Source organism: Pipra filicauda, unplaced genomic scaffold (genome assembly GCF_003945595.2).
Source record: "Pipra filicauda isolate LSUMZ 115617 unplaced genomic scaffold, ASM394559v2 scaffold475_size475193_pilon, whole genome shotgun sequence".
Classification (NCBI taxonomy): domain Eukaryota; kingdom Metazoa; phylum Chordata; class Aves; order Passeriformes; family Pipridae; genus Pipra; species Pipra filicauda.
Genome location: NW_024104615.1, coordinates 17,726 through 39,651, shown reverse-complemented (window position 1 = coordinate 39,651; position 21,926 = coordinate 17,726). Strand labels below are relative to the sequence as shown.

The following is a 21,926-nucleotide window of genomic DNA, read 5'->3' as shown; positions in this document are numbered from 1 at the left end:
CTTGTGCTACCAACTGTCGATATAAAAGCACTGTAGCTAAAGCACACATGCAACACAAACTGTCAAAAAGAATTGAAAGAGATAAATACTGGCTAAAAAAGGTTTCAGTATTTTCTCTGCTTGTCCTGAAGAGTACAGTAGAACAGCATTTCATCTGAATAAATGTAATTAACTTGAGCCAACCATACTACTGTTCTGCTTCCCATAACTTATGATACTTCTATATTAAAGCAGTTGTCACACACAAAAAATAATCTCTTCACAAAAAGCTGTAATACAGCCTACATCACACAAAATGCCTATGTTTGTTAGATATAAATGAAAGCATTTTTATTAGTTTTTGGAATCTTCTAAAGACGTTGCTTATGCCAATTATATTCTTCCTCTTTCTAAGAAGTTTATCTATTTAGAGAGCATGATGGTTTAAGGAACAATTACACTGTTTCTGGCAAAGCAAACAATGCTTTCTCTTGCTAGAAAGATAACCACCTTTCAAAGTAAGCCTAAAGGATTAGTTTCTGTTTAACCCCTTGCTAAACAAATGAGACCATCATCTTCTCAACAAAACAGAACTCAGCTAAGTAAACACCTCTATTCAGTTATCATGCCTTTAAAAATGTAGTCCTTAGATTGGAGAATGCAAGCACAGTATTTCCCTATCCCTTTTTCAACCAGCTTAATAGGAACTGGGTGTGTGGTTTAACCCTAGCCATTTGCTTCACTCTCATGAGATTTTCTATATCGTGAGTCAGAAACAGTCTAACTTATTCAAAATACTGAATTCCTATCAGGTAGAGATAAATATATTAAAAAACTCTTTGAGCTGGAAATTTTCCAGGTGACTATAAAAATAATGAGTTTCCTTACTTTCATACCAAATTGGCAAAGTTAATGCAAAACTTATAGGGACAAATATCTTAAAAATCTACGGAATAGAGTAGAGTTTAGCAGATATTTTAATTTAGAGGGGAAAAAATGGGAGAAAAATCAAGTAACTTACTTTTGGATGTATTTATGGCAATTAATCATTTATTTCCAAACAGATTATCTATGGAAAACTATTTTATTGTCATCTATTCATATGGGGAATTATACAACTGACTTTTGTTGTTGGGATATTAAAATCCACCATTAGGCATTTGCATCCACTAAACAGGCACTAACTGTGAGCATAAAGTATGTTAATACTTTCAATAAAGTTTATTGGAAGAAAGAGTTTGCAGCATGGTGGAAGTGGAGCACTAAATGTAAATTGATTACCAATAGAAATTTAAACTAAAAAGCTGACAGTTACTAAGATTATGTGGATTACTGACATACTGCACAAGTGGTCCCAGCCAAAACTGATACAGACAGATGCAGTAGTTTTTGGAAAGGTGCAGAGACAGCTGTTGCTGCCCTGGGACAAAAAGATGGGCTAGGTGAGCTCCCAAAGGTCCTGTTACCCCTTGGCAAGCAGCCACCAAACTGTCACTTGTAGCAAACCCACGAGAACCTGAACCGATGCTTCATACTTATTTTCCATCAGAACCATCTCAAGGGTCATCTAATGGGTGAATTAGGCACTGTGTTCAAGTAATCAACATTATAGGACTTATGATTAGAAATACTGTCTTGGTGCAGATTTTTCATGCATTGAGAAAAAAATAACACATTCTAAACATTAGTGACTAGAACCCTGACTTTCCAATAGGAGTACGACTTTTCACACTCCCTTTAAACACCGTAGTTATTTTAAAAGCCTGCATGCACACATACCTCAACACAAACCTTGAATCATCTAGAAGAATTTCTGTGTAACAAAGGGGAAATGCTGTTCCTTAAAAATAACTCATCAATAAAAAAAAAATATCAAAAGGTTTTTTTCCTTTTTGGAGAAGTAAGGATGAGAAATCTGTCTTTTGCGAAACAAAAATCATTGAAGTCAAGTTTCATCCTACCTAGAACACTCAATCATGTTCTCACAGCACTTTATTTTCAAACTTTACATATATAAGATGTCCAAATGGTTCCTGCAAGGCAACTGACTTTACGGGGATTGTATAAAACTATTGAATTTATCCACAGTCTTTCCCTGAGCCAAGGAACCCTTATTAAATTATTTTTTTAGAAGTAAGACACAAACTAAGTATTTTTTTAAAACTGTTTGGGACTAAACAGGGCATTTGAAATTAAGAGTTGACTAACAGTTTACATAAAAAAAAGAATTTCATGGTTCTTTGCACACGGCTCTGGATATTCTCCTTTGAGAAAACTCTTAAATACAGCAGGAATGTGCTACCTAAGTAAGTAAATATTTGTTGCTGTACACTTTCAGTTAAATCTCTTTTAATATAAATGATTCTTCATCATGCAGCTGACAGGCATCCTGGACATTCACTCATTCTCTTCATCAAACAAGAAGAATAAGTCAAGCTCAGAGTGTGACGATTCTTCCTCCTGTCACACACCTCAGGTAGACATCATGCAGACATTATTTGTCTTTTAGCTCAGGCAGTAGATGCCAATACTTTTAGATCTCACATTTATTTATTAAAATACACTGGGAAAAAAAATCTAAAGGGAATTCTTCCTCAACTGTTCTTCATCATGAGATCCTTTTTCTCATCCTCCAGATCAGAGTGGCAAGGGGCTGGGGAGCAGACTAGGTGGCCAAAGAAACAGACTATGTAATTACTAGTTTCCACGTATCAGCGTGCAAACTACCCCCCAAAAGAAATAAAAATTATTTTTCCTGGACACACAGGGAGGGATCATATTATCCTATAAAAGATAAAAGAAACATCCCTTGTTTCACTCATGTATATTTTCTTAATTTTTTCTTCTGGGGAAAACAATTTACTACTTTCTCTAATTTTCCAAGACTATCCTCCACACAAAGTGTGTTTAATTGAAGACTGACAATCTGCAACCTACCATGATACATGAACTATAAAATGTTTTAAAATGTACAGTCCTAGTTCAATCAATCAAAAACTCTGCACTCTTAAATCATAGGGAAGGGACCCATGAGGATCATTGAGTCCAACTCACTGCTCCTCAAAGGACTACCTATAACTAAATCAGATGACTAAGAGCTTCATCAAGATGTTCCTTCAACTCTGACAGGCTTGGTGCTGTGACAACTTCCCAGGGAAGCCTATTTCCGTGATCAAACACCTTCTTGGTGAAGAACCTTTTCCTAATGCCCAATCTGAACTTCCCCTGATGCATCTTCATTCCATTTTCTCATGTCTAAATGGGCTCCTGATTTATTTACCCACCAGCTTTGGAAGCCAGTAGGGTATTTTCTACTCGCCAGCATCAAAGCCAGTAGCATTATGAATTCCCTGTTTAAGGTATCCATCATTTCTTGATAAAGAACAACCAAAGCTCTCCACTGAGATCTTTAAATATATATTTGGAAAGAAAAATAAAGCATGCTTTTAGACAATCTTTAAGACCACAAAGTTGTTTCTCTTGTACAGTAAGTGAAGTCTAAGAAGTCATTTGTTTCCTCTGAAGAAAATAAATTACCAAAGTACAGGAGGTGCAGCATGAAGTGTCAGACTAATCATTCAGAGCTAGTTTGAAGCTCCTAGATTTAAACACTCACTTTATTTGGGTCAGTGTCAGAGAATATGGAAGTCCTTCACCGCTTTGTTTTCAGTGACATCTCAACTTGCTAAAATATGTGGATATAAAACTGTTTGCTGAAAACCTTCCTTAATGAATGTAAGCATCAGATGCATCTAGAAGAGTGCCAGCTCAGAATCAAGGACACAACTAACTGCCTATGCCAGTTCAGGAGAAAATTTGCACACAGATTTCCCCCTTCAAATAGATGGAGAGACAGAACTGTGCTACACAGAAAATCCTCAAACACGTTTTACTTTTCATTTTAAAAAGACTATTTTCAGACATTGCAAATTTTTGCTAGAAGACAACTAACCTTAATTCCATTACTGTTGTACCTAACTGCACCAAGGTACAAGGGCATCTTCTTATTGTTGGAAATCAACAACTAATTACCAAGAGATAAATCCTTTTTAAACCATGTCTCTTTGAACATTACACGAGCGTGTGCTTATGCATGACTACTTCTGTACTTGCATCTACAACAGCTGTGAACGCAACTATCTGAAGTTACTACAATGCATGCATTAAAAACAATGACCACTACCACCAATTTTGGCACAAGTATCCACACATTAAATTCTCGACTTAAAAACATCTGAGCATTTTCTAAAAAGGCATCCAGAAACATGATTCAAACATATCATGTTCTTTGGTCCTCTGCCCTTTTTCATGCCTGAGAAGAGTGTCTGAAGGATTAAGACGAAGGTTGCTGTGGTGGGTTTTATTTTATTATTTTCTATATATGGTTGTGTATTTACACAGGCAAGGTCAAAAATGTTCCTAACAATGAAAGCAGACATTAAAACAAGATTTGTGATGATTCTTAGCTCCTGGGAGAATTCCAGAACATTGACATGAACCCCAAGATTGTTCTATGTCTTACAGAGATGATTTTTAACACTACCAAAGAAGTTTATATTGTAGCAGATGACAGAATGACACTTTCAAACACATTTTCATCTTGGAGCTTTAGACAACCTTTAGATTGGAAGAATTCATGGGATGAACTTTCTCAGAATCCCCAACTGAAGTAAGGTTAATTTCAATTAGATATCACAATAGCAAGAAGTGGCCTTAAGAAAAAGTACAAGAACAGTATTTAGAGAAAAAGGAAAATCATATTCAAAACAAATACACACAAACATGGCTAACTTTACAATATATGTATATAAAGTATCTGCAGAAAGATCCTCCTAAAGTCCTCTAAACTTTGCAGAACACATATTGTTTCTTGGTTTTATGCTCCATATTTTAATTTTATTGATAGAGTTTTCCAGTAATACCTCTGATTTTTAAAAAAATGTGATCGCTTTGCAGCAGGTTTGAAACAAAAAAACAAAGAAATGCAATGCTTATCTTCCAAGGAATGCTGAGAAATGGATTAAATATGATCTAACATGATGAGGGGCAAAGCCAGGCACCCCAAAACCCCAACATTTTACTTTTTGCACTCCCAACCTAAAAAAAAATAGAATCCATTTCAACTGTGTAATTTATTCTTACTTATGAAATGTTAAAAGAATGCCACGAGTGTAATTTTAAATGATGTTCTTTCTTTATGCTGGAGTCTGAGGAAAATAATTTAAGAAAATATCTGCAGAAAAACATTTTACATATGGTAATAAAATAACAACCATATATTCTTTGGATGAGGAAGACCTGTACAACATTTGCATTTCAAAGACTATGTCATTGAAGAAAACTCTGATAATGTGCACAGCTCTATGAGTTCTATGCAAGTACAAGTTATTTTTTTATTAAGACAAATCCGAAGTATTTTCAAGAGTTATTTTGTTAAATCCCTTATTAAATTCAGGAGAGGCTTCGTGAAAATCTAAAGTAGTCAATACTGAACCTTAGCGCATAAAGCTGTGAATTAAGATCCAAACTTCATCATTTTAGAAAACAATTGATCTCTTAAAATAATACTTAGCATTTATTACCTACAATAATTAAGCTTCAACATGACTGGGAGGGAGGCAAGTAAAACCTCATTTTACAGACAAGAACATTTAGAGCAGACAGAGGGTTATGTACATTGTCACTGATTAGAAAGAAAAGTCTCTGATCCATAGTTGGAATTCTCTGAGCAAATCGTGAGCACATATCCACACTGTCAAGTTCCTCCTTCAACAACTTACACAGTTTGTATTAAACTGGAACAAGGAAAAGTTAGACAAATACAGAAATGTGAACATATTCTCAAAACAAAAAAACGATCCAGACAAACAATATTAGAAACGGTCAACAGCATGCCTGTCTTATTTCTCTTCCTCAGAGTTAAAAGAAATACAGAGGTGGAAAGGAAATGAAGAGACATATGTAAGTACTGATAATCATAAAAATGTTGAATCCTGTCTAGATCCTAGGACTTGAGGATAACTTTTATTATTAGAGTTCTGTGATTACCTGTGGGTCAGGGAGAGCAGAGAAGTGCCCATGGAGGCGATGCTGGATTCTACTGAGTAAAAAATATCCCTCAGGGAACTAGTTTGCTCTTTTCTGAAGCAAAGCGGAAAGCACTTGGTGTTCTCTTGGACAGAAAGAACGATCTATTTGTGGTGTTTGCTCACATCTGAAAGAGTGACTTGATTACTAAGTCTTTCCAAAGTCAGCTGTATGAAGAGCTGTTCCTGTTGTTAACTTCATGGGGATGTACCCTGTCTAGCACACATGCTGCTGCAGAAGTGATGGGCAGGTGAATGTGTCACTTTCAATGACAGATGGCCTCTGAGATGAAGGATCTGAAATACACTCCATTGTCGCAATTTATATAACACACCCACAGTGGTGCTGTGCAGGAAAGAAAAAAGATTTAAATGTTAGTATGACGACTCTGTTTGAATTCTTTTATGTACAACCAGATCTCCCCTTGCATGCAAAGCTAAACATAGTAATATTATCTTAATTCTTCAATGTGTTTTGGAGGCATCATTGTGTAAAAGAATTGCAAGAATCAGTGTTTAAGAAAACACGGACAATCACCTATAACTCTACCTACAGTCACCCCAATCTTCCAAAGCAGCCTTAGACTCAGTGGGGCAAAACAGGACTACAGAATTGGAAACAAACAAACAAAAAAACTGATAAGGTATCTCAGGTCTTACATGTCCAAGACTGTGTATCCAAATATCCCAAACAGTGCCTTAAAAGTTGATATTGCAGTACCTAAGCAGTGCAGAGACCTGAAAAAATCTTGGGGTCTTCTTAAAATGAGAGAGACTCAACCTGCAAAGAATCTGCAGACATTCTGTTGGTCTTCTCATCTGAAATAAAGTGGTATTTCTTTCAATGTATTCCCACATACTTAGGATCACGTAAGGAGGAGTCTGGATTTTTTCTAAGGAAAATTGGATCTTCTAATAATCTACAACACTTTCTTCTCCTAAAGACATGGACTCATTTATGGCCACATCCATTAAATATGTCAGGCAAAGCAAAGAGATGAAATGGCAAAGTTTTGCATGGGCTAATAATGTCCAAAGCAGAAACAGGGATTTCCCTATTGATTTTGATTAAACTAAATCACAGAAAGCAAGCTTCATGCTAAAATATACTTGTCACCTCCTTAGGCCTGCTGTCACTGCCTCTCTTGCCTCTCTCTTACAATTGTCAGGAGAGCAAAATAACCACATAAGTGAATGTATAAAGGCCACACTGAACCAAGAGAACTTGAAAGTTTACAATTCCAGCATGCTAAAATGCAAATTAACATAATTTAAGACCAAGATAATTTTACTTTTCTCATATACTTGTTTGTTTGTTTGTTTGGGTTGAGAGTTTTTTTGCTTATACGACACCTGCTCCATTTCCTCATCTGGTGGAAGGACTATCAAAAAAGGCAGCAGTGTACTGAGAACATAATCAAAGCCTTGAGGGAATTTGAAGTAACTGGCCTGCCCAGGCACCATGCATACAGTTTGTAAAATAAACACCAAGCAGTTTGCTGATTTCAGGAGATAGAGAGTTCTTTCATAGCTACAGAGAGATTGCTCCCTTAATTTGGTCAGAGTTAATACAGAGTAACAGCAAGCAACACTGACCATCTGAAGGAGTGAAGGAATAGCATGACACACAGTAGAGTCCCTGTCTAGGTCATACTAAGACAGCGCTCCCTTAATACTAGACTTTGTCATATTTCGAGGCTGGGATTTGAAACATGGTTCAAAGCATAGCCCAAATCTGATAGAAGCTGACTCTCAAACTGTTGCTCATGCCTCTAAACCAGCAACGATTCAAAATCTTCCCTCAACATTATTCGAAGAAAGTCTAATGAGATTACCGCACTTCTGTGCTGATACTTGTGTATTCTGAAGAAGATTAATGTCTCAGCTTTATATTACATTTGCATTCTATGTACTCATTCCATGGAAATAATACATTAAATAGTTAGCATATAATTTGGGTGCATATCAGCAAAGCATGCATCCTACTCTTAATATCGGCTTCCCACATTAACATTATTGCTAGATACTTGAAACATTATCTACATAAGTGAAATATTCTCAGTAGCCTTAAAATGAGTAGCCTTAAAAAAAATAACGGATCTACATCACATCTTCAAGTTGCTTTTCAAAGTCTAGTTTCTATTATTATAATCAGTTTCCCAACTAAACTACATTTGTCATTATGAAAACAAATCTAGTCATACACACATTTTTGTCTCCTTGTGACAGACATTGCTTGAGAAAGGAACAACTAGTTTCAACCTCCAGTAAACAGCTGGTATCCTCAGATAAGAAAATCTCTGCACATGGCCAAGCTTCCAATATTGTGAAAAATGATACAGTAGAAAGAAAAAGACAACAGAAGCCCCAAGTGCTTACATGAGACAACATAATTTATAACCAATATTCATAACATAACTTAATTATCGCTTTTTTTTTTGTATTCTGTCACTAAACTGCAACCACAGCTTCCTTTGGCATCCTTGGGTTTGTTCCTGGGAAAATAAAAGGCATCACAACAGGAAATATCTGACTTTTAGTATGAGAAGATCAGAGGAGAACGACTGAAGGATAAACACGCAATAATTAAGCTTTGATATGTGACAGTTCACCCTTCATGACTCAGTCATAAGATCTGCATGTTCTGAAAAGTCAGAGCCAAGCTCAATCCCACTAACAATTTAGCAAGTATCTTAGGGTAGAACTAGAGTGTCTGATTGTCATTTTAGCATAAATACTGTAAGAATAATTCAAATACGTTTCTCTCCTAAGAAATCTTATCACTGTATTTAATGGTTTTATTTAAAGACATGCCTTTTATAAAACAATGACTCAGATATCAAATTGGGCAAATATCCTAAACAAAGGCAAATAAATAATATAACTTGAATAGAGGTAATTGTTGTTCAAAGTCATATTCTGGCTGATTCATAGGGATGGTATATAAAAGGCCAAACAACCAGCTTGCAGTGACCACACACACACTGCTTTCAAAATAAATTAATGAGAAAAATATCACTTAGTGATGAAAGAGTAGAAAGTTGGGAAATTCTTCATGAATAAAACCTCTTTCCCCTTTTGGTATGGGAGAGACAGACACAGGAGATGTTAAATGAACTTCTTTTAAAAAAAAGTACTTTCCCTATCTTCTGCAAATGTAAAAGAAAAACTGAAGAACGTTCTACATATACTTAACCTAGACTAGACCTAAATAAGGGACAGAGTACTATAATCTCCTTATTGGCTCTCTCTTTACTCCAGGATGCTAGTTAAAAAGAAATCACCAAAGAAGCTGTTGTCCCTTCTATGCAGTGCACCATACTCTTGGCAGGCTAGTCAGGAACAAAAAAGCATGCATGGTCCTCCTTCAATTAAGCACTCAGGGCAGACAAAGTGGCCTTCAGCTTCCATAATTAAAGAAGAAAAAGGCAGTTGGCTCACAGGCCATAAACTCTTGCTGAAAGAGCATCTAAGATATGAAAGGAGCAGGAAGAACTAAAGATCCAGATAACAAAGCTTCTAAGTAGAAAGAAAAAGGAACAAAAAAAGGGGAACAAAGAAAAATCATGCATATAGAGAATTACCAAGAAGGGCATTTTTAAACACTTTTTTGTTGTTGTTGTTGTTTTTGTTTTTTAACTCCTTGATCCTTTCCATCAAATTCAATTTATTCTGATTTTTAAGTAAGCATAATCACTTCTCAGGGATTGTAAATTATTTTCTGGTTTAAAGCAAAAATTCAAGCTTTTAAATTATTCCCATCAACAATAATGAATTGCACCTCTAATATTTTAAGTCAATGACACCCAGCCATAATTCCAAACATATTTTGTTTATACTGTGTCTCATGTCATTCTGTAGGCACTTGTTTATTGTTATCTATTGAAGCATGATAGATGCCAATTCATACTAGCCGGTTGCAAAACACATTTTCTATACTTTTGAGGAAAAGGTCATTATAGTCAGGGCTTCCTTGTGGAATAGAAACAGGGATCTGAGACTCCATGAGTCTGACTATTGATAAATTTCTTACCACTAGAACTGCCCAGGAACACCCACACATATAAGACAGCAGGAGGTGAAAGTAGGTCACTAATTCCAGTAGGTTCTAATTCCAAAGAAAAAAAAAACACCAAACCACAATCTCCTTTTTTTTGGATTACTCATGAAATAAGGTGTTGATTTCACATACTGTAAATCCTCAAAGGACCAGATGTTGTACTGACTGCATGAAAAAACGACAAGAATTCTCTAAACATATTTTAAGGGGCCATGAGGAAATGGAAAGAAAGAGAAAGATATTAAAGTCATATGAATTCATAATTGTCCTTTACCTATGCAGTAAGCAGAGACGTTTAAACAAAAGCTGCCTTTACAGACTCCCTACGATGACACACCAGTAGACTTATTTGGTCCAATGCTTCCTCTGGAAAACACCTAAAGCTCACTGCTGCTGTCATCCTGCACAAAGATTCAAAAGATTTTATCAGACCAAAAAGCCAGCACAAAGAATTTTATCCTGATCCAACCAGAAGCATCTGCTCACACTGCCTGCCAGTCTGTTCTGCAGACTAGTAAAAATGTACAGATGAAGAGACAGACTTAATTTCAAATGCATTAAATCATAGCCAGACTGCTATTTGGCATAATGAGAAAGACCTTCCCCACTCCTTTTCTGTTTATGTATAAAAATGCATTTGTATTGCCTGTCATTATTTGGTCTGTCTGACCTTGAGTGTTGTGGGTTTTTTGTTTTGTTTTTTTTTCCTTTTTAATGTGTATGCTGAATAAAAAAAATACTGCAGTGTGACACATGCAAAGGCTTGTATAGTTCTCTAGTCTGGTAAAACAGTACATCACTGTTGTGCTGTCCACGATGGGGTGAATTGCTGTTTTAGCCTGTTCCTTTTCAATATAAGTAAAAAGAACTGATTCATTTCTTTCAGTTAGTGACACTTATACATCCTTCTCATAAGCATTTTAACATGTGCTCCCCATAGTATTCCATTTCTTGAAGGGATTATGTGCCTGCTGTGGCACTGCAGCTGGAACTCTGAGCAAAGCTTCCTTCAAAACATTAGCTTTCTGAGAAAGAGAAGCACATCACCTGGGAAGGCCAACTTCTGCCTGATATCTAACACCAGCCAATGCTACAGAAGTCCTTATACTGAGATGAACACAACGTATGCACAACAGAGTTGAAACCAAAATGATAATAAATGCCTACAAGGACATTTGGTTAGCATTCCTTGATGTATAATGATATTTATGAACAACCACAGTTCCAGAAAACTCTTGTGCAGGCGAAAAGTTGCACTTCATGAATTAGAAAGGTCCCCACAGAGAAGAACGTGTGTGTATGCACACACTCACACACAAGCCATAACCAGGACTCTATACATAGATCTATATTATACAGAGATATACACACACATACAACCCTAATGTTACAGCTCCTCAGCATACTCTCAGCCAACTAAAGTGTCATGCAGCATCAATTTGTGGTGACCTGCCCATGTTTTCAGAGACCTCCTCTTCTGAAACAGAAAAATACTTTAAGAATTCTAAACCAAACCACCCAAAGCAAAAGAAGCAAAGTTTTGTTTACCATGAAACCAAGACAGACAGTTATGAGTAACTCAGTTTACAAGAGAAGTGAAAACAAACACCAGTTGCCAAAGACATGCAGAACTGATGTAGGGTGAAATACAAGAATCAGTGCAAGGGAATGCTGTAATTTTCTGTCTGGAGTACTGAGGTCTTCAGAAGTATTGAGGTTTCTTCTTTCACCTTACTCAAGCGTGTGTGTGGTGGTGGATCAGGCAAAGGTGGCTCTGAAAAGAATTTCTAAACTATATTATATTACCTGCAAAATCTGTTGGGCAGAAAGTAGTCTGATTTGCGTTTATAATCCCTGGAGATATGCATTTAAATTCAAGCCAAAGGTTATTCCCCTGGCTTTAAAGTCTTCTGTTGCTATATCTAAAAGGAGAAAGTTTTGACAACTGAAATTTAGATCTTTGAGAAAAGATTCACTTAGAGACAGTGAAAAAATGTCTCTGAATACAACACCACAGGGGTCCTCCTCACAGACTGAAAGATGCCCAAATAACAGTTCTAGACCTGTCCTTTTCTAATATTTTTTTTCTGCTTTCTTGCTTTAAAAAGAGAAAATCATCATCTTTAACTCATTTTTAGGAAATAAAATGGATCACCTTATTAATATTGAGAAGAAACAAAAGTTACCACTCCACATGATGAACTGCAGTGACAAAAAGAGTCCTGAGGGCACATTTTTTGCAACTGGATTTTCAATTAGCCAATCTTCATTGAACATCTGGAATTATGTTGTTTTAACATATCCTCTTCTATGACCGATATTAATGATGTTACATCACAGTTTACTTGCTGTTCCTTTTTCCAATGGAAACAAAGGAGAAAACCACTTTTTTCTCTTTTCTTTCTTCCATTGCTTAACAAAAATCAACAGATGCAGGTCTCCTGGTCTCCTCCTCATTGATTAGTTACTGTTGCCATTCACATCCATGAGAAAAGGAAGCAAGGTTTCTCAATTATTCACTTTTCCTCTGTTAAACAACACAGTTTCCCAACTCCTACAGAAAACAGATGACAAAAGAAAGGTGAAATATTTAGGCTGCTTATTGCAGTCCATTAAGCTTAAGACAGGAAGGGAAAATTTACAATTTCAGGGAGCAGCGAAAGTGTCAAATACTGGATGGTAGGTTATTTTTTGAAATCTATGCAGAATTTCCAGATTTATAATAAGTATATTACAAGAGTTGAGAATGTTAAAGCATTCTCAAAGTTGACTTTTCTCCAGCTCAGTTTCCTTTCACCTCTGTTTTCTAGCGTTCTGCACAAGACATCACCTCCTCCCTTTCCCCTGACAACATTGGTCACTAAGATCAGAACTGTCATCAAATCTGCAATGTTCAGACCCATGTTTGCTCTTCTGATGATAGGAAATCTCACTGTATAGGTTGCAAAAGTGACCAATAAGAGTTAAATGCTATTTGGGAGAATTTCCCACTGGTGCCGAATCCACGCGTCCTGGTTCAGTTCTCTCACCATTTCTCAGCAGGGAAGGAAGAGACAGTCATTAAACTCTATTTACATCAGTACACTCCTCTGAAGAGACAGGTTATGTCAGAGCCCTGAGTGAGGCAGAGAGGCATCCTGCAGCCTTTCCCCCAACTCGTCCTGGGCTTTAGCTACCTGTGCTTAAGGCTAGCTCCAGTAACACCACTGGATTGGCTGCTGGGAAAAGAGCTGCAAGAAACCTGCCTCTGCCCTCAGCTCAGGAGCTGTATTTAACCTCCAGCCCTTGGCCTGTTCCTATGCTATGCTTTAGGTATATCTGGGCCTTGCTGATCTTCACCCACTGGTCCTGGCTTGACCTCATTTCCATCAGCCCGGGTCTTGCAAAGAGGTTCCTGGCCCGAATGAGGAATGCTTCCCATGAGAAGAGGTTACAACAAGCAGAGACGCAGCAGCAGAGGGCAGCACACTCAACGCTGAGGACAAATCTTCAGTCCTCAAAGTGCAGAAAAACACTGAGAGGAACTTTAGAAAGCCCTGCTACGTGATCTCGTTGTCTAGCTTCCACTAGCCAGCACAACTCATGAGCAGAACTACACAGAATGTAGTTGAACTCTGTGACAGTTTTAATTTATAAACTTCAGTTCTATAATTTCTATTCAGTATGTAGACAAATAATAATTGTACGTGATTACAAAAGTACTTGCATGGGGGGGGGGTAATGATATGTGAGCTCTGCATGATGGAAGGGAGGAAGATAAGGCTGAGATGCAGACCTGAGTGAAGCACAGGGTATCAAATAACTTAGCTGCTTATTTCCTTGATTTTTGTTTTTGAATTGGAGGGATACACAGTCTAGCACATTTCACTCACACTTGATGACATTTTCTGGATGTGTTGTTTTATATTTACATTTCAAAAAATATACACAGTTAAAATTAAGATTACATCAATATAATCCACAATCAAGACTCAGGAAATGAAAACCTACTTCTACCAATTGAACTTAGCCAACCTGTACATCTGATCCTTTAATCATTGCTATTAGTACTGTTTAGCTGTTGACAGTGTACAGAAAGCAATGTATACCTTGCAAAAAGGAAATTTCTTCCATGCAGAGCGAAACAAATGGTAATATAATAAGCATTAGAAATCTACTAGAAAAAAAATCTATTTGTGTAAAGAATCTGAGCTAGTGTTACCCTGAGAACAGTCACTTTTCCATTTCCTGACTTGAGTTTCACAAAAATGTACTTTTATTACAAAAATTAAACCAAAAGTTATGAGTTCTTCCAAGATGCAGACAAGTACCATCACAGATGAGATGGCTAATCTCCAACTTCTGTCTCAAACAACATTCAAACCCAGAGAGTTCCCCAGTTTTTCTAATTAATTAAGATGGTGGTTGCAACCAGAGAGGCAACATCTACCTCATCATACCTTTATAAAATGAGAGTCAAAAGTGTTCTTTCCAAAAGAATTTCAAGGAGAAAAGGAGGAAACTTCTGCTCTTGCTTTAGTTTCAGCTTCTACCGTTTTACTAAAAGAAAAAATAAGTGTTTTAAAAACACACTATACTATCAATTTCTGAGCCACCAGAATTTTGCTTATTCATGACTCACTACAGTACAGCCAATCTGGGGCTGGACAATGACTTAGTAATAGGCAGCATTGAAAGCCAGCCCATCTACCTATTTATATCACATTTATCATAATGGTATACATTTTCCTTAGAACTATAATTTACTGTGAATGATTCCCACTTCCTATACCACATGGCAAAGAAGCATTAGAGGTTACATTTAATTTTTATTGGTTTTTTTAACCCAATTTTTGAGTTAAACAGGTTAACACAGTCAATACTATCTGCTCTTTTAGTCTGCTCTCATTAATCACTTTCTGAACTGTTAGTTTTGCAGAAATTTAACTTTGGGGTGGAGAGGTTAAACACACTGTTTCCATAGGTATTGTCAAAAGAGACTTCTGGTGAAAGGGAGAGACCTCAAGCACACATCCCTAAAGAGGGACAGGTTGTGGCATGAACATATGCACCAGAGAAGCCAACATGGGGAAAGAGCTCAGGCACAAAACCTGTGAAAACTTTATGTCTTTCCAAGACTCCAAAGTAAAATTAACCACAAGATGAAATCAGTAGAAGCTCATTAGTACCAGTGGAACTGGTACCAGTGGAACTAATGGCTGTTATTACTTTACAGGGTGTATGAAGAAGAGAAATTGTCTTCTTACACAAGAAATACTGTGTTTATCATGTAGAGAAAAAAGGGAAGTAAATGGTAAAATAGTGGTATTGTAAACAACTTTGTGTTTCTTTTGTAGGTGCTGGAAGAAAATAAATTCTGTCATGCTGGGGACTTTTAAGAGCTTTTCATTAAACATCAAGAAAGGATATTGTCAGCCTATTCTCTCTCTCTCTTTCCAATTCCTGTCTGCCAAAAAAAAAAGGAGAACAAAAAAGCAAAGGCACCACTCCTACCCTTAAACTTAATAATAGCCTCCTATGCATTCACTGAATGGGGACTGCTGCTTGTGTTAGTATACATGACTAAGGAGAATCCATAGCTCAATGAAAATAAAATGTAAAAGAAGTGTTGCAAAGTATAGAGCTAGAACTATTTTAAAAACATAAGAATCCCATGTTCTGCATAAGAAGATACATATTTTTATTTTTTATTATTTTAGTACCTTCTCTTTCTTAACAATTTTGTTAATTTTTTTAAAAAGTGCTGTTGCTTCAACACTCATGTGGTAGCATGTGGACCACGCAGATATTTAAGGTTATCACAGAGGCAATGAAACAGTCAAGGTGGGATTTTTCAAGCTGAAGTTATAACTACACTTTTACTATATATCAAGAAATCTCATAGGAAACTAATCAGACTTTCAAATGAAGACCAATATTGCCTGTCAACAAAAATAGACTCGGCAAAATTTATAGATGCACAAAACTGCAGAAAACAGAGGATAGAACTAAACTAGAAAACAACCTTCAAAAAATTATTGTTAATTCCATTTGGTTAAACAGTTTTAAATGGTTCTGTGGAATACTATTTCTCTCCATTTAACAACTAGCATTATTGCTGTTTTAAGTCATTGAAGGAAATTTAGTTAACATATGATCCCAACAGAATATACCCACAGCGCTGTTTTGTTCTCAGATAACAAGAGAATAAACGGAGCAGGCAGGCTACAGAGCAGACACTATGATTCCTTCGAGTTTATTAAACTTCTACAGTGAAGAACAGCCCTAAAGCACACAGCAGAGCAATCTTACCAAGCATCTCTTCTGAGGTGTGCTATTTCTTTGCAAAACTGTGACCATTCTCTTGCAAGCTCCACACCAGGCTGCTCATGTTGGTGACTGCCCATGGCCAGCTTCTGCTCAGGCAGTAGTTCCTCTGTTAAGGTCCATGTGCTGTAAGATGGGGTGTATTTACAAATGTGGTCACTAACACATGGAATGTCTGGACTGTTGCAAGTGAATAAAAATTCAAATACATGTCATAAGCCCCTGGGAGAGAAACTTTGGGAACTGCTGCTTGGATCATAAAAAATGAAAGTAGTAGTCAGGAGGGATGAGGGCGCAATGCAGGTGGTATGCAGTTCCTTGACTACAAAAGGCAAAGACAATGAAGGGGGAAAAAACCCCATGTCTCATTTCCTCAGAAAGTTTGCGCTTTTTTCCCTTAAAATATGTGTCAAAAAATTAAAATATTTATGTTCGCAGCAATTCTGCCATAATAGGCTGTAAAATATGAGATGAAATGAAGTTTTCTCCTCTCCGCTTTCCCCTTCAGGAAGACTTATTTGCCTTACTCATATGGGACTGCCATGGTGCAAACCTTGTCTTCCCTGGGAAGGAACACCAAATGCATCAACAGTGATACAGTTCAAAAGGTGATTTAAAGTACCGAGCAAAAGCACCTCCAAACCACAACCCCTCAACCCCCCACACCATCCTTAGGACATCCTAACACTGGGGTTTTTCATTAGAAAAGAATCCAAAACCTGTCTGTCATAGAGGTCTCCATATCTGTCAACCCAGTCTCCAGGCTGCTGCCTAGAAAAAGAAAAAAAGGAGGCTGCAGAACCTGTCCCTCGCAGTGCTAGGCACAACCATGCTACAAACAGTCAAGGGCAGCTCTTCAGGTGCCTGGGAACAGCCATAACTTGACTTAAAAGGCTGCTGAGATGACAGTAGCAGCAAAAGAGAAGGAAAGTCCTCCCAAAACTTATCTCGCTGACTTTGGAAGCAAAATTGAAACAATCTTCAGATTGTTTCAAAACTGACTCACCCAAAACAGAAGGATGCAGTGGGAGTGCAATATGCTAATAGAGCATCCCTTTTATTTGTATGCAGATGCACAGAATTACAGGCATAAAGATGTTGGGAAGTACCTGAAATAATATATTTTCTCCATATAAAATATTTATGACTGATCTAATCGTACATTAAATGTTTCTTAATAATGGCAAACATTTGAGGCATTATGATTGGTGAATTGCTAGGAAATCTCATGAAACTAAATGTTTAAAATGTAGAAATTACCTTCAAGTCATCTCATTTGAATGACATTATAAAAAATTATGTTCTATTCATTATTTTATATATGGTTTATTATAATAATATGGTTTAGTTTATGTAACAAAAGTATCCAATTAGATTTTTCTTAAATAGATACAAGTTTATCAGTTAACATATCCTGGGTAAACTATTCCAGCTAATGCAGCTATTGCTGTTAATGCCATGTTTTAATTCTTTCCAGTTGCTAGAGAAGTTATTTATACGCACAGCATGGAAGGTTATACTCATGCTTCTTTGAGCACACATGAAGATAAAGGACATTCAAGTGAAGAGAGAGAGAATAGAAAATTAACAATTTTAAATCTCAAATCAACCCACATTTTCAATAAAAGAAAAGACAAATAGATGGACATACTATGATAAATAAAATATGTGCTTTGGCAGCTCCTGGATTTAGTAGACAAATTGATTTATATCTTTCAAGTAAGATACAACAAGGAATACTTGGTTTTTGAAAACTGGCACACTACTCAGAAACCAGAATGTTTTCATTGAATTATGATAATTGTCTATTAACATTCTAATGCATGCTAAAACATTAGAAGCTCTTCCTTGCCTTTCTTCTCCCATTATGACAGAGATAAATTTGTCCAAATTCCCTTCCTTTCAACTCCTTTCTGTCAACACAGCTGAAGTTAAACAAAATCAGTGAGAAAAAGAAGAGGAGGAGAAGCATTTTGTTTTAAAGTGTCATTGCCTATGTTACAAATTCACAAGTATCAAAATAAATGAAGACAACTGACAAATTATAGATGAGATCCACCAGCAATCAATCCTCACCCAAGAAAAATCCTTAGTTCTTTTTGAAAACACTGATCTAAATGCTAAACATATGACTACATTTCCTTCTTAAAAGCACCATATTTTTTGTCTTATACTAACACTGTGGCCTGATTTCTGAGGAAACTAGGTTTAATGAGATCATGGGGTTTTTTCTAGGTACAGTGACTTTTTTAACTCGTAGACCAAATTCAGCCAAATCTGAGAGTGGGATAATTATCTCATGTCTAAACAGTATTAGAAGCAATTTTTTGATTTCAACAGCGTACTATGGTAAGCACAGAGAGCACACTTTGGAATACAAACCAACATCTCAAACGCACGTGCCTGCTGAAATCTAACCGTAAGCCCCATCAAAAAAATCCCACAGAGAAGGGTTTGTCTTCAATTACTTTTATTTCCTCCTTATTCTTTCTTTTAATGAAAAACAGCTCTACTGAATCTATAACAGTAAATAAAATGGTAAAATAGTAGCTTTTCCACCAGAATTTTAAGGACAAAAAGTTACCTGGTTATTCTGGAATCTCCATTCCGGTTTTAGCACATTTTTATCATCACAGTTCATGATGTAAGTATTATTATTTATCAGTTATTCATGATATAAGTATTATTATATACATAAAACTGTGTTTTATATGAATACTTATACATGTATATATACACACACACATTTGCTCATAAATACGTGTAAAGTTGAAACTCTTCATCTTTTCTTACGCAAAAGATCTTCTGTTCATGCTGTAATGTAAGAGTTTAGCATTACTAGAAACAATCAGATTTTTTAAATCATTGTGAAAGAAAGCTAAAATGTAACCAAAAATGTAGCACTTTTTACAAGCAGTCACATGGAAAAGACAAGGGGTAATGCGTACAACTTACTCTTGAGGAGACTCTGATTGGGCACATGAGCAAAATTTTTCATGATGAGAACAATAAGCCATTGGAATACCCTCCTCAGGGAAGTGGTGGATTTCCCAGCATTGGACACTGTGACTGGACAGGGTGCTGGGCCATCTTGTCTAGACAGTGCTTTTGGTAAGAAAGTTTGGACCAGGTGATTCTTGAGATCCCTTCCAACCTGGTATTCTATGACTCAGTGATTAGGAGAAAGTTCTTTACTGAAGAAGTGACTAAGCACTGAAACAAGATCCCCAGTGAAGTCATGGCCCCAAGCCTGATGGTGTTCAAGAAGTGTTTGGACAAAACTCTTAATATATGGTTTAACTTTGAGGTTGCCCCATGTGGAGGCAGGAGTTGGACTCTTACGATCCTTGAGTCCCTTCAAACTCTGATTAGTCTATGATTCTATGATTCACTATCAGGGGTTCTTGGAAAAACAGCAAACAAAAGCACATGCTGAATGGATTTTCCTCATGAAAATAAACACGCACAGGTTTGATACACACAAAAAGCAGGAACTTGAATAATTCACAACATAAAATACACAAAAAGAAACATAATACACATAAGCCACAGACTCAAATAAGGGGAAAAAAATTAGTCCTGTTCCTCATCACACCATCACACTGTGCCTTTAAATTGTCACTCACCAGTTTCAGAAACAAGCGCTTTACTACCAGTTTAAGGATCAGTTACTTTTCTGCATTGCCTTTAGATATAACAGAATACTGTTCACCTCACTCAAGCTATTCATTGGCCACAGGTAGGCAACTCCCTTCTTTGTCCTCTTGACATACTATAATCCTACTCTGTGTACTCTGTTTAATTGCAGTCTATATAAAAGGTGGATTCTCACAGCTATTACACAGGAAAATCTAAGAATATTTTCCACCAATTTGAAGAAAACACAGATGAAAATATTCTACATGATTTTAAGGACTGAGATTAGGATTATTTTACATATATAAAATATAAATTTCTGTAGAATTAGGCAAACAACATGACCAACACTTTGGATTCAGGGGCCATTTACAAGGAAATGTGGTTTGATGTAAATAAAGAATAATAGAGAACAGAATAATAAAACAGAAGCATTTTCTCAGTGCTTAATCTCTTCTTCAGCTTCTTCCTCCTTATAATTGCATAGTACAACATACTTAAATAATGATATGAGGTATTATTACTTTTAGTATAAGGAGGTTATAATTTAGCAATACTACTATTCTGTTGAAATTTTATTTATGCCTAAATAAAAGATCTCTACTTATGAAAACAGCATTAAGCAAGCATACTACCTAATTATGAATCATGGGTTGCACATTTTAAACAGATTTACAAGAGTAGCAATGTTGGTTCTCTAAAAAAAATAAAGTCAGAAAACTATAACATTAATTCTTTTAAAGCAAGATGAATAGACAATATAAGTACATTTACCCTTCCTTGGATAGTCCATCTCTTCATATGGACAAGTCTAAAGCACCTTGATCCCTCTGTCTCTTTTAATCACTTTTTCCTAGACAGAAAAATAGCAGAAGTAATGAACTGCAAAAAAAATTACAGATCTCAAATTAAACAACAGAGACCTAATAAAAAAATTATCCATTTATCACTACAAATATGACACTACTGTGCCAATATGAACCAAATTTCAAACCTTGTGGTCAATGAAGCATATAATAGATTGTCAGAAATAGTCTGTAATATGAATATACTGAAAAAAATGCTGAGATAATTCAAAAGTATCAAAATCAGCTGAATACACCTCTAAAAAGCCTCCACCTTCCTTTCTCAATTCATAAATGGCCTTCTCCTATGTGACAGTTCAATAGAAGTAGTAAAAATAAGCTTCTGATTTCTACATTTGAAAATGCTGTGCATTACTGTGGTAAGCTAAATCATTCTTATCTGGAAATTATTTACTCTGTAATAGAAACTAATAGCAAAATAGTAATCTCTCCCTCATACTGAAGCAATCTTGGAAAATTCAGGAGGCTCACTGTTATGAAGCCCACGGTGCACTAACCATGATATTGTATGAAGTAGAATATTACAACAGAAAACACAAATGAAGAGGCACACTGAAATTAATTTTTTGTGGCTGTAACTCAATCAAAACAGAAGTTAAAAAAAACTTTAGAAAAAAATCATACTCATTAAACTCCAGTCAAAAACAGTCATCCCTCAACACAGGTCTGAATTTTGGTCAGCATGAATTCTACTGTTCTATGTTAAAGCTCATTAAGGAAAAGGATGGTTGCATCAAGTTGCAATGATTCTCTTAGCAGCTTGGTTGATTGGGCTAGATTACTTCTGTAGGTCTACTTTCCAGGGCACCTGGACACAAACAGGTTAATGAAGTGCTGTGTCCCCCTCTTAGCTGACATTTTGGCCAAAATGGTTTTGGCTCTTCTGATACTGTTTCCTGGATGGGCTACTCTTCTGTTCGTGACCATTCTTTTGTTATTAAGTGAGGATGCTACAGATCTAAAATAATCCAACCTTAAAATTAGAGCAATTAT

General features: G+C 36.2%; 1 long non-coding RNA gene across 1 annotated transcript in view; it reads right to left on the bottom strand.

Annotated features, from left to right (window-relative positions):
• LOC113993791 overlaps positions 1-21,926 on the bottom strand; it is a 104,094-nt gene that overhangs the window by 78,729 nt on the left and 3,439 nt on the right. Inside the window, exons 4-9 of the long non-coding RNA XR_005565426.1 lie at positions 20,842-20,920; positions 16,417-16,557; positions 14,565-14,664; positions 12,281-12,679; positions 10,400-10,526; positions 6,028-6,411 (exon numbers count right to left, since the gene is read on the bottom strand). This is a non-coding gene — a long non-coding RNA (uncharacterized LOC113993791). The remainder of the gene's footprint in view (positions 1-6,027; positions 6,412-10,399; positions 10,527-12,280; positions 12,680-14,564; positions 14,665-16,416; positions 16,558-20,841; positions 20,921-21,926) is intronic.